The sequence below is a fragment of the Citrus clementina genome, unplaced genomic scaffold (assembly GCF_000493195.1).
Source record: "Citrus clementina cultivar Clemenules unplaced genomic scaffold, Citrus_clementina_v1.0 scaffold_2, whole genome shotgun sequence".
NCBI classification, from domain to species: Eukaryota; Viridiplantae; Streptophyta; class Magnoliopsida; order Sapindales; family Rutaceae; genus Citrus; species Citrus x clementina.
Window position 1 is genome coordinate 12909896 of NW_006262688.1, and position 18741 is coordinate 12928636.

The 18741-nt window shown below is 34.3% G+C and overlaps 1 pseudogene; it reads right to left on the bottom strand.

Annotated features, from left to right (window-relative positions):
* Positions 1-595: 595 nt before the first annotated feature.
* Positions 596-9528, bottom strand: LOC112100899 (annotated as a pseudogene).
* Between the last annotated feature and the right edge of the window lie 9213 nt (positions 9529-18741).

An 18741-nucleotide genomic window follows, 5' to 3' on the forward strand; every position in this document is an offset into this window, starting at 1 on the left:
CCTAGGGCGCGCATAAGTCAAATTAGGAAACTGCAGATTGCAATTCTGCAAGTATCCCGCATGGAATTTTCTCTGTCATTGTTCCAGGATTGCTATAGCAATGGTTGCTACATTAACGACTACATCAACTGCACTGTTCCAAATTTGTTTCAATTTTTTTGTAGCTAAATTCTTCCTCATTTTTGCAAGCGTATTGCATCAACATTCCTTCCATGAATTATAAGCTTCCGGAAACCTACAATTATGCACACAATTTAAGCACGCATTACTTTAAATTAAGCAAAACTCATTAAGACTAAACTAAAATAAATATTTATGTAAAATGTAACAAAAATGCAATAGAAACACATTATTTACTCTCTAAGTAATATTGATTTAAGTCTAAAAGTGCCATGATAACTCTCATTTCATAGAGTTATCACACCCCCAAACTTAAGCCATTACTTGTCCTCAAGTAATGACAATAACACTAACACTTCAATCACACAATCATGCAACAAATAACTTAGCTCTGTCATCAAATTTGTAAGGATTCTTCAACCCTCAGATCACACTCTTAATCAAGCAAAATAGCCATAGAAATTTAGTTCTAGACTTAGGCTTCATTCTGTCCAGAGTGTGTGTGTGCCACTTTGATCAAATTCCAGAGGTGCTACAACGTTACACAGACATATAATTCAGAGATAGAACACAAATATATTCACATATGGAGGAATAGAGTTCACAAATAAACTCAAACTGTGCTACAATAATAATATTTTTTTTTTTCAGTTAAACTCTTCAATGCAACATTGAGCTTTCATATGAGTGCCCATCACTTGTAATGACGACACCTAATTACTCATTCAAAGTACATGTCAGAGTTGCTACAGCAACGTATTCAAGATGTTATATCTAGGTCATACCTTTGGACGCCTTTGACTCAAGACTGAACACGGGGCTCATGAACAGACCAGGTTACTCAGTATCCTAGGTAGTAGACCTCTTTATCATCATTTTTTTTGCTTTTCTTCTTCTTTTTTTTTAATTACTGCAACACTGCTCGTAGCTCGTGTTGCCTTTGGACTAAAGTTTGCATATGGGGTGCATACTCAATCCTGGTTACTCAACAACTTGAACCATTGGAGCAGAATTTATTTCGTAACAGGGACAGTCTAACAAAAATTTTCCTCTAAACTTGGGATATTTTCTACTATTTTGGGAAACTCAATTTAAGATCAAGTATTGTTTTGATATGTTCCACTAAGATAGGCCCTTTTGCGGCTCTTCATTAGCTAGTATCATTAAATGGGTGATCAACCGAAATAACAAATAAAATAAATACTATCAAAACAAATTGCTACAGCAAACATGCAGCAACACATATTTCTAGTCAATTAAACCATCAAGATTATTTATCACTCAACTACAAATAAATTTAGTTCATGGTTTGTAAAAGAAAAATAAAGAACAAAGTATCAGCCATGAAACACATCCCCATAAATAAATAGAAAACGAGAAAGCATGAGAAGAATAAGAATGATTGAGCTCCCAATTGATTTCTACAAATTCTCCTCTTGTGCAGCCCTTAATCTCTCTTTTGAATCTTGTTTTTCTTTTGTTTCTTTGTGTTTTTCTCCTTGGGTGACAGCTCTCCTTAATCCTTATGATGTGTGCTTATTTTGTAGTTGAAAATTAGGGTAAACGGAAGCCTAGGGCGCGCATAAGTCAGATTAGGAAACTGCAGATCGCAATTTTGCAAGTATCCCGCACGGAATTTTCTCTGTCGTTGTTCCAGGATTGCTACAGCAACGGCTACAGTAATGGTTGCTACAGCAACGGCTACAACAACTGCACTATTCTAGATTTATTTCAATTTTTTTGTAGCTAAGTTCTTCCTCATTTTTGCAAGCCTATTGCATCAACATTCCTTCCATGAATTATAAGCTTCCAGAGACCTACAATTATGCATACAATTTAAGCACGAATTACTTTAAATTAAGCAAAACTCATTAAGACTAAACTAAAATGAATATTTATGTAAAATGTAACAAAAATGCAATAGAAACACATCATTTACTCTCTAAGTAATATTGATTTAAGTATCAAAGTGTCATGATAACTCTCATTTCATAGAGTTATCAGTCATCACTAAGGTTTGAAAGAAAAATATTATCAATTATTTCTTCTATTAAATTCATGTCAATAATTTCATCATCTGCATTGTGAGGTTGTTTGGCAATGTTGAAAATGTTTAGCTCTATAGTTATGTTGCTAAAGGACAACTGCATATTTCTAGTTCTGCATTGAATGTGAGCAACGACAATTGCCAAGAAAGGTCGGTCGATGATAATGGGGATGTGCTTCCTTGAATCCTGGATTGGTTGAGTATCAATTACAATGAAATCAATGTGAAAATAAAACTTGTCTACATGGATAAGCACGTCCTCCACAATACCACGAGGTATTTTCGTGGACCGATCTGCAAGTTGTAACACCACTGGAGTTGGGTGTAATTCTCCAAGTCCAAGTTTCATAAATACTGAATAAGGTAACATATTTACACTAGCTCCTAGATCCAATAAAGCATTCTCAATTGTGTGGTTCCCTATACTACATGAGATAGTGAGGGAGCCTGAGTCTTTGTATTTTAGAGAAATTTTGTGTTGGAGTATAGAACTAACGTTTTCTGTTAAAAAGACCTTATTTTGAACGTGAATGTTTCTCTTTTTAGTGCAAATGTCTTTAAGAAACTTGACATAAGATGGAACTTGTTTTATAGCATCAAGTAAAGGGATGTTAACACTTACTTGTTTGAAGATCTCAAAGATCTCATCTGTGAATTTTCCCTTATTTCCTTTAACTAACCTCTGAGGAAATGGAGCTTTGAGAATATATTCTCGTGGGTTGGTTTCTTCTTTCTCTTTTAATGGTGAGTCCTCAACATTTACATGTATAATTTGATTTTCTTTTGTTACCGGCATCTCCACTTTGTTGTCGACTTCTTTTCCTTTTCGCAAGGTCATGACTACTTTGACCTCTCCATGCTGCTGTGGTGAACTAGTACTTACTTCATGCCCTCCTTTAGGATTAGGCACTGGTTGACTTGGAAACTTGCCTTTTTCAACAGTCATTGCTAAGGTCTGAACTGAAGAAGCAAGCTGTCCCACCATCTTCTTGAGACTTGAAACTGATTTGGCTTGTGAGTTGAAGCCTGCTCTCATCTCATTTCATAGTTCATCGATGGTGCGGTTCTGTTGCTCAATCGTGGAGTGAATAAGATTCTTGAGATTCTGGAATGAATCTTCCCATGGTCTGGGTTGAGAGTAGTTCTTGTTCTGATTATATGGTCTAAATGAAGGCTGAGAGGCTTAAGGAATTTGAGGAATTGGTTACATTGGTGGAGCTGGAGCTGTTGGTCCATTCTGTTGGAATCCTTGAGACCATGAAAAATTGGGGTGGTCTCTCAATCCAGGGTTATATGTGTTGGAGTATGGGTTGTAATTTGATGGTTTTCTCATTACACCTATGACATTGACTTGATCTGAGTATGAGTCATGGTCATGTGGTTCTGTTGATTTAGCAGTCGTTAACAATGCTATTTGTCGAGAAAGATCTTCAATTATCGCTTTGACTTCTTTAATTTCTGAACTTGACTCGCCAATGTGAACTTCATTTACTCCCTTAATTCTTTTAGTATTCCTGAGTGATTGACTCTGTTGTTGGAAATATCTACTTGTCGCTGGAAGAATTCTCAAATCTCATATGCACTTTTTGACATTAGCTCTCCTCCACTTGTTGCCATTAGCCATTCTTGCACATGTGGCAATAATTCCTCCAAAAAGTACTGACATTGGTGCCATTTCTCGTACCCATGATGTAGCCACTTCAAGAGTAGCCCATTGAATCGCTCCTATGTTTCGAAAAATTGCTCGTCTTCTCTTTGGGTAAACTCTAAGATTTCCCTGCGAATAGCATTGGTTTTATGCATTGGGAAATATTTATTTAAAAATTTTGTTACCATTTGTTCCCATGATGTAATGTTATTAGCAGGCAATGTATTGAGCCATGAACGAGCTCTATTCTTTAAAGAAAATGGGAATAGTCTAAGTTTAACATCATCGTCTGAAAAAATCTCATATTTAAATGTTTGACAAATAGCATGAAAAGCATTTAAATGATTATATGTGTCCTCATTTTTTAGGCCATAGAATGTTGGGAGACAATTTAGCACACTACGTTTAGTTCAAAACTCCTATCAGCTACATTTGGGTATCTTATGCATGATGTGCTCAAATTAGCTAAAGGACTGAAATAGTCCTTAAATGGCCTCTCCTGTGGTGGTTGTTGTTGTTGCAAATCCATTTCACTTTCGTCTTTAATTACAACGTGTTTGTGTGTGCGAAGTATTTTTTCAAGTTCAAGGTCTATAGGTTCAAGATTAGGTAATAATGACCTTTGACCATGCATGGAAAGAATATAAAAAATGGGAACAAAACAAATAAAAATAACGAAGAAAGAGAAATTACGGTACTAACCTTATCACACTGTTACAACCTTTCTATAAAAGCACACTAAAACAAATACGTGAAATAAATTAACTAAAAATAAATTAATAAGATCAACAAAAAAATTACAAAGAAAAATAACTTGAAAATTAAATTATAGAATTTTAAAGAAGAGAGAAAAAAAAATTCTTAGCTCAAAATGTAAATTCACTCTTTTTTTTCTTTCTTTTTTTTAAATTAAAACAATTACAAGAAAAATAACTAAAAGAATTTTTTTTACAAAAATTAATTCTACAAATTAAAATAACTTACCTCCCTAGCAACAGCGCCAAAATGTTATTGTGCAAAATTTATGAAACTCGCAAGTGCACAAATATATTGTAGAATAGATTAATGGTGACGAGTGTCGATCCCACGAGGAGGTGGATTTTAATTATATGTAGAATTAATTTTGTATGAGGGTGTGTTGTGAAAATTTTAATATACTCGCAAACGCACAAATCTAGAGATAGAATAGTGGTAACGAGGTCGATCCCACATGGATTGTTATAAATTGAAAAGTCTAATTTAAATCTAAAATTAATATTAATTCTAACCTAGTTGACCAAATTGAGTTTCTAAGAAAATTAAACCAATTAAACTAAGGACGCAATTAAAATAAAGGAGAATTCAATAAGACAAAAATTATCAAGGTTTCAGAATCCACCACTATTCAACTAGTAATCATCTAATTATTAATTAATCCCCAATTTTAGAGTGACAACTTGAAATCAATCTATGTCATCTCATGGATATAACAATTAAGCCCAATTAATTAAATCTAATATAGGTTCTTTTTCCGCTTCATAATATGACATCTAAGTATCCCATGTGAACATATTGAATAACAAAGAGTCAAAGTTTTCCTAAGCACTTTATGTAAACAATTTAATGAAAGACATAAAATCAAAGATAATCATGTATAAACTTTATAGATCCAAGCATAGAATTAATCGAATATTAATCCTGACAATCAATAATGCATGACAGAATTGATGAAAATTTTTTAATAACATCTAATTAATTATGTAAAAATAAAAAACCATAAACATTAAAGCACATATATAGGGAATTAAATAAATAAAAAGATAATTATTTCATTAAATAAGGTTTCATCCTTAACCTCAGTATAAGAAAATTAGCTAGACATACTTGAATTGGGAGCAACAAAATAAATAAAATCACTCATGGAAGTTGAACTGCTGCTGCTGTCCAGCCTTGCGTCTTGCGTTTGCAGCTCTCTTCTTCCTCTCGCGGCTCCCTTTTCTCCAAAAGCCAAAACCCCTTTTTATAATCTTTAAAATGGGCCCCACCTCTTAAATCCTAAAGCCAAAAAGGCTTGGCGTTTTACTTGATTTGCTCTCACACACGTCCTGGGCACTTAAAATTGCTAAAGGACTCTTTTTTCCATTTATAAAAGCCAAGTGTGGGTCCTTTCTTAAAGCTAAATCAATTTCTCTCCTTTGTCCGCAAGTACATGATGAATTAACTTGTTGAATTCAATTCCGTGGCTTGATTTCCGCATGCATGTATGTCTAATTGCTTCCAAAAATCAATTAATCTTTAATGCTTACAAATTGAACTCCTTTATGCTCCTTTTATCCATAATCTCTAATTAATTTTCTATTCAATAAAATAATTTAATTAATTAAAAATAACAAATAAATATAACTAGTAATTATTTAATTAAGGGTAAAATATGTAAATAAATTATGCTCATCAGAGTGGTTGGATTTGTGGTGAAAGTGACTTAGATTATCCTAAAATTGGAATTGAAATGGCGAGAATAAATTGAAGAGAAATCTATTGAAATGACGTACTTGAATATCTGGATCCGTATCAACATGCACCATGGGATAAATATTCCTTATTAATGCCAATTAAATCATGAGTGGGGTTTCCACACCTCATGAACCACGCTCTAATCAATATGATGCTAAGAGCTTATCGTGCCAAATAATAATAACATTGTACTAGGGAGTCGGTGAAACCAGGGCGGTATTTAGACAAGATTATTATTAGGGAAATTATCCACTGTCCACCCGTTTTTTCCAACTTTTTCAAAAATACACAATTCTTTTTTTTTTTTTTACTGGAATCCACCTGAAGTTACATTTCTTTTCACTTTTCCACTTCCGTTTGGAATCTGTTAAGGAAATTAACGGAATATTGCTTAAATGACTTTTTTATCCTCAAATGTAAAAGATAATTTATCGATCGACCACTTGTTTTTTTCATACTTTTTCAGAAATACACAATTCTTAATTTTTTTTTGCTGACCTCCACTCGAAGTTGTATTATTTACACCTATCCACCACTGTGTCGTTGTAAAATGATGATTTTACCCTTATGATGTTAGCAAAGTTAAAATAGTCTCCAAACGGAAGTGGAAAAGTGAAAAGAAATGTAATTTCAGGTGGATTCGAGCAAAAAAAAAAAAAGAATTGCGTATTTTTGAAAAACGGTGAAAAAACGAGTGGACGGTGGATAATTTCCCTTATTATTATTTATCGATGAAAAGTCAAAACATCCACAAAAATTAGTGGGGAAGAAAAAATAAATTTATCAAATAAAGCTCATGGCACATGTTGAGACTTTACCTTCAACCCAAGCTTGAAAGAAAATTAGCTACTTATAATTGAACTAGGGGTAAAATATGAATTTATTAAAATATATAGAAAATACAAGATGGAGAAGGAATTACAGAAAATGAAGCTCAAAAATGAATTCAGGGATGCCAAATTAGGGGGGGAGACCCATTTTTTATAAATACATTAAGTAAATCATGGCCATCAGATTAAAAATAGTTTGGACGCTTAGGATTGCGCCACATCATCAGTCAACAGTACGCGGTTTGACCACGCTATTTGAACAGTGACACAGTTTGACCACGCAATTTGAACAGTCAACCGGCTTGAACAGTGACGTGGTTTGGTTGAAAATAATCCTGTGTATATGCATGTACCGTACGCGCCATTTTTGGTCCACTAACATGCTGCCACGTCACCGATCAACAGTGTATAAGAATTTTGTCCAATAGAATCGTGACACCTCATCAGTCAATGCCACGTCATCGTTTCGTATGTGTGAACAGTGTCGTGAACAGTAACATGGATAGTACCGTACATGTGAACAATGTCATTTTTCCTTTTATGCTCCTCTTTAGGTTTTCAACTGTCCTGAGTTCAAAAGTGATGTCTGTTTTACCGTTTGAGCTCTTGTTCATTGTGAAATGATCATGATGCCCCTAAAATGCATAAAATACTTAATTAAAATAAAACACGCATAATTAAATCATAAGAAGCTTAAATACATAAAAGTAGAAATGTTAGTAAAACTTGAAGTATAAAATAACGATTTTCTTCTTTATAAATATAGATTTTCTAACACGCAACACCAGCCACCGAGCCAAGTTACCCAACAAAACTTCCAAAAATTAATAAAATATTCAAACAACAAGACTTCTAGCAAGACTCCAGCAAAACTTCCAGCACCAATACCATCTTCCAATAGCACTCTAATTCCAGCATCAAACAAGGTAAAAGTCATAGATGAAACTTGTATGAGCAAAATCATCCACATTAATAAAGAGTAGCTGCTGCTCTTTCTCCTACTGTAAAAGAGCCGCATTACGGTCTGTCAGCTTAGCAATAATGGCAGAAGTAATTCCAGCATGTATTTTCTATCCAGCAGGGCCAAATCCTCATCCTTAAGGGCTAAGATATCGAATGAGATAATAAATAAGTAAAAGGTAAATACGAGGGATGCTAAAACAAAAGAAAACCTAAAACTGCAGGGAAAAAGAACCTCTTTTCCCACTACTAAGAGTAATATAAGATATAACTGCAATTGATGCTGCAGGCATTATTTGTCTTTTAGATTGCACATGTGATGATCATGCTTCATCCCTTTCCTTTTTAGTCTAGTAATTACACAACAAGCAACATCATGTTGAGGACAAATCAATATGCTAAGGTCAGTGAGCTGCTCAAGTAATGATTTAATTACAATTTGTACTATGGTCAAAGAGAAGAAGACATAAAATGTAAATGTGTATTTTTTTAGAGGAAGAAAAAAATGAAATTTGCTAAGGCTCAATGCGTATTTTATGGATAAATACATTTTATAGAGATAACGGCAAGCCTATAAACTAATTATCTATAAAATCAAATTATTTAGCAGCAACCTCATATTTCCATTAACTTTAGCTAGCACAATACAATATGTATACATACTGGATATTCACTGACTCACCTAAAGCAACATGAGAAAGTTGGACACGAGGATCATCCGCAAGTAATCTGTTAAGGTCCAATATTGCTTGCCTGCTGCTGCCTCTAAAATGGTCTGGAACCTACTCTTCAGGCATTGCAACTGTTCCCCTCCCAAAGTGTGTTGTCATAGACAGCTATACCGCCCACTTTGAACAACTTCATCAACCTCTCATGTAGTTACAATAGTTGTCCTTGTCGGCATCCACAAAAGCATAGTCAAAACTGACTTCATTTTCACTCTGCAGCAGATTCCAAAAAGGATATTTGTTCAAAAACAAAAGTCAATTGAATGGAAGAGTAATGGAAGGAACAAAGGTACATATTTCATAGTATTACATCTTTACATCTTTTAGTAGCTGATCAAGAACTGATAGTGCCTCGGACTCAATGAAGTTTATCTTGTGATCAACTCCAGCCTTTTTAATGATAGGTAATCATATTTCATATGTCTCACGATTCACATCAATTGTTGTAATCTGCAATATTTTGTTTCCAGTCATAAATAGCTTAGTAGTTAAGTGCATGATATGATAATAAGATGTTAACAAAATTTAACCAAAGCCATAACATATTGCTGGAACACTGCATTAATAAATTCAATTCTACAGCATCACATATGACTATGGACTATTTACCTGACCATCCTCTGGAATTGTGAGTGCAGTGAGAAGAAGGGAATATCCAGTGAAAACTCAAATTTCAATAGTTTTCTTTAATTTCAACCTCATATTTCCATTAATTTTTTATCCTTTTTTTCTATTTTAGAATGAAACACAAAATTCAAAAAATAGAGATGAATATATAGCTACACTAATGAAATCAAAATTATTGATTCAAACTAAAACATAATAAAAAGGAAATAAAAAAGTGAAGAAATGTTACCTAGGCTCAAAACTCTAGCTCCTGTTCCAGCCACCACACAATAGCCACTGCCGCCACTGCTTTTAATCTTTTATGTCGATCTCCACCACCATTAGAACCATAAAGACCCACCCATCAAATCCCAGCCGTAAATACCACCGATTTACTGCAAGAATCACAAAACACGACTACCAAATATCAGCGAAACCTGCACCATCGTTCACTATCTTCCAGCGCGATTTACCAACCACCACCAACAACACATTACTCATCATTAGTTGTATCTATCTGGTTACCTCCCTCTTCCAGCCCTTCCCTTTTTGCTGGAATTGAAGCAAAAAATCAACACCGGCGCTTTCGTAATTTTCGATCAAATGCTCGCGAATTGAAGAGAACCTCTAGCAGGATGTCGAATTGTGGCCTATGGGTGGGATTCAAAGGTCGACTTTTTTACTTGGGTTAATTGGTTGTGAATGTAGGAATTTTGTTTGATCGTGAGTGAGGAGGGTTTGAGCTTCTAGGGTTTCAATTTCTTAGGTTGAGAGAGGATTTTTAACTTAGAATATTTTGTAGTATTTTTCTAAAACTCACCGTTTGAATTCCTTCATTTACTTTTTTACATCATTTAAATTATTAATAAAATTATAACACACTGTTTTCTTTTTCTTTTAATAAAATATCACACCAAAATTTTGGTCAAATACGGTCAAATTAATATTTCTATCATAATTTCCTAATAGAAAAAATTTCATTCACAATTCTATCATAAATTCTTGATAGATAATAATTCTATCATAAATTCTTGATAGATAATAATTCTATCATAAAACCATCATCAATTCATGACAAACCAAAATTCTATCATGATTTGGTCATACTATAATGATAGAAGTCAAATCCTTCATAAATTGTCTGTCATCTATTGCCAGTTTTCTTGTAGTGCTAATGATATGGCGGATTTGACCGGGTATATAGATAAGTATGATGCAATATCGCGAGGTATAAATATCAAGACATTATCTCATATGCTGAGAAAGTCGAAGAATGAAGATGACGAATTCAATGTGACATTTACATTGTTTGCACTTTAATCACTACTTTGTCCGGTGGGTGGTGTTCATATAAGTTCCCAGATTTTGTTTTCTGTTATATATGTTAAGTCAATTAGGTCAAGGAATTGGGCAACTTTTTTGTGTTGGCTGATTGATGGAAAGATAACGAGGTATAAAGAAGAAAAAGTTGCATATATTGGTGGATGTTTGTTTTTCTTGAGGTATGATTCAATGGTCAAAGTGGCGGGTTGATGTCATATACTGTGAATGAGCTATTAATGATTGAGACGTAAAAAGTTTTGTTTTTCCTTTCTGGCAAATGATGCTTTAACTATTTGGGAACAAATAATTGGTTGATTGAAAATAAATAGCTATAGTACAATGCAAATATTTATAGTTAGGCATATGAAAATTTTATTTTTTTAATTTTAGATACTATATATCAACGTAGTTGCCTACTCAAAGATACTAAGAGACCTAAAGAATTGTTCGATTGCATTGTGGAATTCAATTGAAATAAAAAAGTTTATGAAGTGGTTCGAGAAGAATAGCGGCAACCCGAAAGAGAAGGTATTAAGATATTTTATTCACTGGCATCAATTAAAGAGTATTAATGCATGTAATATCGTGGATATTATGTTGTTGTTGGTGCAGATTGGAAAATTTCCCACTACCTAAACAGGACAAGAATAATGAATAAAGGTGTTGGGATGTGAGAATTAAGAGGATTAATGATTGGGTTGGATTTGGCTTGAGACAATTTATTTTTTGCCTCCTCTTCGGATTGAATGTGTTCACTAATTCATTGGTGACTGAGAGTGACACGAGTATTAAATTGTAACCAAAACAAATTCATAGTTGTATTGGTTAAATGCATGCATAATTTAATACAAATTTATTTTAAAGTTCCTATCATCAAGTCCAAAACCGTGGATGTGTTAAAGATTTTTTTCATTTGATTTGGGAGGATTAACATTGACAATAAGTTGAATATTTGTTAATTTGCAGTTAGACATAAAACTTTAATGGTTTTTATGTTCAATAATTTGGTAAAAATGTATCGATGATATCATTTACGTATTAACATTATTTAATTTGTGGGAAATGGGTGTGCAGATGTTTTATATAAGTCGTGGTAGTAGGTATTAAGCAAGGTAGTTAGGTGTTTGGTTTAAGGTGACATGATTACATGATTATTAAGTGGGTCGTGTCAGGTATTTCGTTATTTTGGCGACAAGACTACATGATTAAATTGAAAAGTGAATCGAACATGAATTTTTACCATCGAGCGACAACCTCTAAGGTACCACACTTGGTTTGTGTCTTGTTGTATGCGACCATATTTATATAATATTTGTAGTGTTGTTAATGATTTCTTATTCTGGGCCTTCTGGCACTAGGTTACTGTGACGAACATAGTTGGTTATAAATTTGTTGGTTAACCCATCTAAAATCATTTAATGCAACACTGGTCAAATGTTGACTATATATTATGTTATTGGTATAAGTTTTAACTTCAATAGTATGAATTACATTTATCCATGTTTGTGTACGTATCAATACTTGAAGGTATAGAGGAAGTGATGAACGAAGTAACAGACGAATGTTCAGGCGATGGCTCATGGGATGGTTTTGGTTATTGTTCCTTGGATAATCCACTGTATTGTTCAGATGAATGGCCTGTGGATAGTGTAGAGGATGGGCCCGTGGATTATTCACAGGAGGGTGTAGAAGATATGCGGTCACAAGTTCCTCTAATATATGAGAAAGTTAGTAGCATTTCAGCTTGGGTTGATCGTATAGTATTTAGAGTTGATAGTTTTGCATCTCGAGTTGATAGTAATTCATATCGACTTAAATGTCTATCTCGGATGACATATGAGATATTGGGCAGTCTGAAACAATAGAATGATGGTTCGTGTGGTAAGCATCTACATAGAAAATAAAGATATGAATTGGGATACTTAGATAGAACAATAGTTTGAGTTGCTTCAATTGGCAACGATCCGGATATTATAAACGGTGAATTGAAATTAGATGATATTTTATGTAAAATGAATGCCATTAATTATTCCGAATGGGATCTGAGCGGGAGGCATTACATTTGAATGATATGTGGTCCAAGGTAGTGTAGTGTGGTTCACTTATATAATGGTACATGTGAACGGATGACATGTGAAAAAGAACATGAGGATGTCACACATATTGGTCATTTTAGCCCAGGGCCTTTTGTTGTCCCACGACCTGTATATGATGGTGACCTCAAGTTGATTACATATATAATGAGTGAAGATCTAGATAAATGCGAATTAAAATTCAATATTGACTATAGTTTTATGTTGCAAGTTGTGTAATGTCAATTTTTTTTTTTTTGGTTTTTCTTATTGGTACCATCGGCGATATCGATTGCGTTGGTTCTTGCAATATGTAGAGAGGCCATAGTTCAGACAAGGATAAACATGGTTTATCAAAACGAAATGCTATCTCTTTGTCCCAAATGCTTAATTCACGGAGGGGGGGGTAGTAGTTTATAATGTGTATGAATTGTCAAACTTAAATTAAGTTAAATTATTTAATACCCTAAAGGTGATTTCTGGAAATTCAGATAATTTCGATTGCTGGGAAAACACTCTCTGTGAAGGATTAGCAAAAAAAAGAGAACACGCATCGCAATTGGTTTATTCCAACGTATTTTTCAATATGAGTTATTGATGTCTTTATTATGCTAAGTGCAATAAGCATGTTTGTGATGATTTAATAAAACAAATTGGGCTAACATATTAGGTTGATTGTGAACTCAGTGGATGGTGTTATCAGAGAACACTGACATGAGTAAAGTAGGCAGAGGTTTTAAGTTTCGACAATATTACATGGACAACTTAAGACACTATGTTAAGGTAATTGCATTAATGTTTGGAAGACTATGTAGAAAGTGTAGTTAGGTATATTGGATTAAATATTGGGGTTGTTCAATTTTCAAATATTCATTCCCATAAAGCATGGGCATTCCTATTGGTATGTGCTTGTTGTTGACCTTCGTTGTTGCTGTACTGAGATTTGGAATCCATTTGCCAGCATGTTGAATGAAAATGACTTACATATGGATGCAAATTGCATGGTGAGTGATAGTTATATGGAATGTGCATGTATTAAAAGGTTAAGTAACTGATACATCTTATTAATAAACAATTACATGCATTTTTTGGACATGTCATTCATATTGTGATTTGAGGTGCTTATTACTTTATAGCTCATCGAATATAATCATATTCTAGGTATGACATGTGAAGGTATTTACGTTTGTTGTGTTGCTCAGGCAGTTTTGTGGGCAATAAAGTTGTTGCGGAATTTTATTTTTACTTATAAAAAGGTTAATTTAGAAAATATGGATAATGATATCTTAGTTCGGTATTGTAAGAAATTTCTTACTGTTATAGTCATTAATATGCAGTGTGATAGTTGTAGTTTGGAACGATTGTATGTTCAATCGCCATTATCTATGTATGCATAATATTTCATTGTGGTCCGGAAGTTGTAACAACATTAGATTGAAATAAATATCGTCATAACGTAATTTTTGTAACTTAGGAATAGACAATTTTCTGTTAGTATCTGATAGAGTTGTTTGCATGGACGTGCAGCTTCGTGCACTTGATGCTTTGCTGAAAGATGAATTAAGGATTGTTTATGGTGGAGAGTATAAGTTTGAGAAATTTGTAGTTAGCGTTAGACAACAGTTACCAAGGAACCTAAAAGTTTACGACTGTGGTTTGTACATTATACGCTATATAGAGAATCAAGACACTTATATGGACTTTGATTACAAGGTTGTGCACTATAATTGTCCATCATGTTGGTTGTGATGGTAAATGTCAAGTTATGGTAACACACTTATAACATGATTTGTCTTGACATCATGAAATTAGTGTTGGCACTAGAACTCGTTAAATCTGAGATGAAGATGACAAAGAATAATGTGTTGCAGACTTTAAGGAATTTTTGTTTGGGTTATGAAGTTGTTGAAATTAGTAGGTTCGATTCATATGAAATGATGTATCACAACCAATGCATGCGATCTTAATGCATGGGACATGGCCGAATGAACTAATATTGGTTGTGTGACAGTAGAACTAGGACACTGATGAAGTCGGCTATATTGACAAAAGCTATCTGCCGACCACCAAACCATTAGCTGCCGTTTGAAAGTTAACGGAATTATAGCGAATTGACGATTTTACCCTTGAAACTTAAATTAAAGTAAATGAAAATGATCACTTGTATCATATGAAAATACCAAATTACCCCTCTGATGTCATCCTATTTAAACGGCAAGTAACGGTTTATGGACAGCATATACATTTTTTCAACTTAGGGTGGTCGATTGATACAGCCTCAAAGTGTTGTAGTATTTTTGTCAACTTAAGGTGGACGATTGATACACCCTCAAAATAGTAGTATTTTTGTCAACTTAGGGTGGACGATTGATACACCCTCAAAGTGTTATTATCATTTGTATACCTTTAAATTATCACTTGTATCATATAAAAATACTAAATTACCCCTCTGATGTCATCCTATTTAAACGGCAAGTAACAGTTTAGTGGACAGCAGATACATTTTGTCAACTTAGGGTGGACGATTGATACATCCTCAAAGTGTTATAGTATTTTTAATAACGAAGTAAATTAAGGGTATACGAATGATAACTTCCCTAAATAGTAAAACACACATTGTAACTTTGATTATGTGGTTATGAAGGTGTGATATACCTTAGAGCAGTTCGAACATAGTTAGATTATTAAATACTTTCAACCGGCATATTAATCAGCAAAATGATGGACTAGACATAGACTCAACTAACCCACATCAGATTTGCAGGCAAATGGATTGATTTGCAATCAAGTTCACCTAGCCGTACATTATATTACATTGGGTCTAAATATTATCTACAATATCGTGGATCAGAAATTGATTACTTTTCATTTCGTAAAATGTGATCTGCAAACACCCCTACGTTTGAACAGATGCACAAAACTCACTTATTATGTTACTTCAATATGGCGCGTACGAGGAGTATAAATTGGGTGGACTGCTGGAGTTTGTGTTAACCCTATTAGCAAACCATTATGTACACTCTGCTTTTGTGGAGTATATGATGCGAACTTGGAGTTAGAAGTAGTAAGTTGGCAAAATTAAGGAAGCCATAACACTCGGGGGCGATCCGAATGTGCATCCGAGGATCGAAACCATATGCTCATAACTCCACGGTACAAAACCGATCCACCCCAATTTTAACACATTTGGAAATATTTCTTTTATCCAATATCTTACTCAAAACAACTAAGATATATATAAAGTTTAACATAATGAACTGTGTTAATGGTTTTTAATATAACTAATTTTTTATTGCAAGGTCATTCATATAGTCATAAGGGAAATCGAGTGAAGAGAAGTTAGAAGCCAAAATGAAAATCCATGCCATAATATGTGTTTCTTCATAAAAGTAATTAAGGAAATAACATGTGTCGCAATATAATAACCGCTAAGGTAATGACATGTAATAATTAATGATGTAGTATTATGGACAATTTAATGTGACGCTATCTATATTAAAACACGCGAAAACCAGTTAGATAGAACTAATGACCTTATTATAATGGTTAACACTAAGATGTCAAGTTTCATAGATGCTCGAGGACGTCGAGGACGAACTAGAGCCATTTTAAACACACATAAGTTGCAACAAAATAACCGCCATCGACCTTAACAAGAATGGAAGTTTACAGCATGCAAGGTCATAAAGGCAAAACATCAAAGAAGGAACCTAAGCATTGGGTATTTCAAACCAATTACAATGGAGGGAGATCTTACAGGACATGCATAACCAATAGGAAGTTAGTAGTTCTAGTTTCCCTGTTTCGAAAGGGAATCAATGCATTGCAGACATGGAATATGCAAATCAAAAGAGAAGGTAAGATAAAGTTAATGCATACAAGACAGAAAAACATACCCCGAAGCACCAATAGGAAGTTGTCGGTTTGTGGATCGAGACTTGATAATCTGGTGAAAGATAATTATACAGGGGATGCATCTGAATTTGATAAGAGAAGGGAAAATCCAACCCACTGGGAAGATGACGAAGAGTGTGAATTGCTAAATGATTTGGATACAAGTGGAGACATGGGACATAATGGCTCGAGTGATGAAAGTAGAGCATACAAAGCACCATAAGACGCAATATTATTTGCCGTAGACAATATTGGTGTAAAGTTTGACAGCAGTTACAAGCAGGTGATGGTTATGCACGAAGGCCAGAAATTTTGTAATGGGAATCGATTCAGGAATTACGTGAAGGCAATGGCGCAACAAAGGGGTTGAAAAATGTGCATTATGGATAACGACAGGGATCGTGTATCGTACGAGTACTCTGACTTTAGATGTGATTGGCAAATCGAAGGAAAAAGAATGCTTGGGTGTCAAATTTTCATTGTCACCAAGTATAGACCAAACCATGATTGCATGCTGAAGGAACCAGAGTTTAAGAAATCAGCTTCGTGGCTGGCGCATCATTACATGCACGTATGAGACAATGATCCTGGTGGTGCAATGTTTTGGGTGGAGAAGGAAATTAACCACAAGTATAAGTGAACTGTGAAAGCAATTTACTTTTGAAAGCAGAGACAATTGCCATGGAGATGGTTGGGGAGACCATGATCAAGCGTATGGAAGATTGTACTCTTCATCTGAGACAATAATGAAGACACATAAGTTGAACCATGTTTCATCAAAATAGAGTGGTCATATTCACAATAGAGGTTTAAGGGAATTTTCTTGGGATTATTTGAAATAAAATGAAGAACAGTAGAAAGTGTTATAAACCACACTTTAAGTATAGATGTTAAGTATTTGAAACAACTAACCATAGTCACGCTTGTGGACAACTGTAGAAAGTTGGTGTGCGTCAGACCCAAAAAAGCTGTTCGGCATGTCTCGGATCAACGGCGGATCCATCCTAGAACCACACGTCTATGACTGCTTTTTTTAGGGAATTTTGTTGATGGACCACATACAACATAAGCATTTCATCAGTGATGTCGATAAATTCTAGGTTTGGAGATCTGATTGTGACATTGTGCTCATTACTAGCAAAAAAAGATGGATTGCAATTAGTTATCACTAACACCAACCTCTTCAGAGTTGTTGAAGAAATGATAAGGTTCGAGGATAGATCTTCTAAGCTAAGATAAACTATTAAGGATAGCTATTCAAGAGAACGCCATCAGGAAAACAAATTTTCAGTGATGTCATTAGAAGGCTGCCACAATAGTAGCTGACCATATGGAGGAACTGAGAGTGCACAATCTCTAACACTGGAAACATTATCGTGCATACCACGTAGCCCATCATGGAAGCGTACAATATGAATACCTCTCTAAACATGCCTTCATCGTGAAGATAGAATAAATGTGGCCACATTGTCTTTTATGGGAGGAAAACTAAGGATGTAGGACATAATAGAATTAAGTAGACCACTTATCCTATATTAGGATTTATCCCCTTCCTCTGCAGAATGATTGATGCATAGGATAAACATCGCCTCTGATGAGTTCACCATGAAAGGCCTTCTCCACACACATAAATGATAACATGAACAAACTTTGAATTATTCATAATGAAACGAATATTTGAATGACCTAAAAAGATAATATATAGAAGCATTGGAGTATTTTCTTAACCATAATTGACAATAAACACATTGACAGTTGATCTTATTTCAGTTCTTGAAACCCCAACGCATGTATTTTTACAATTCCTCTAAAAGCATACATGGTATGACATAATCATTGACTATGGGGTGGGGGAAAAAATAACGAAACAAGTTCAATAAGCAAACGAACTCTATATGGCCGTAATCAGTAGCACTCCAATACTATATGTCGCACATTATCGGATGTTGCGAGTGTGACCTTTCGTCTGGCCTTAAAGAAAAAAAGTGGAAAACTGAATAACTGTCATTTCAATTAAGAG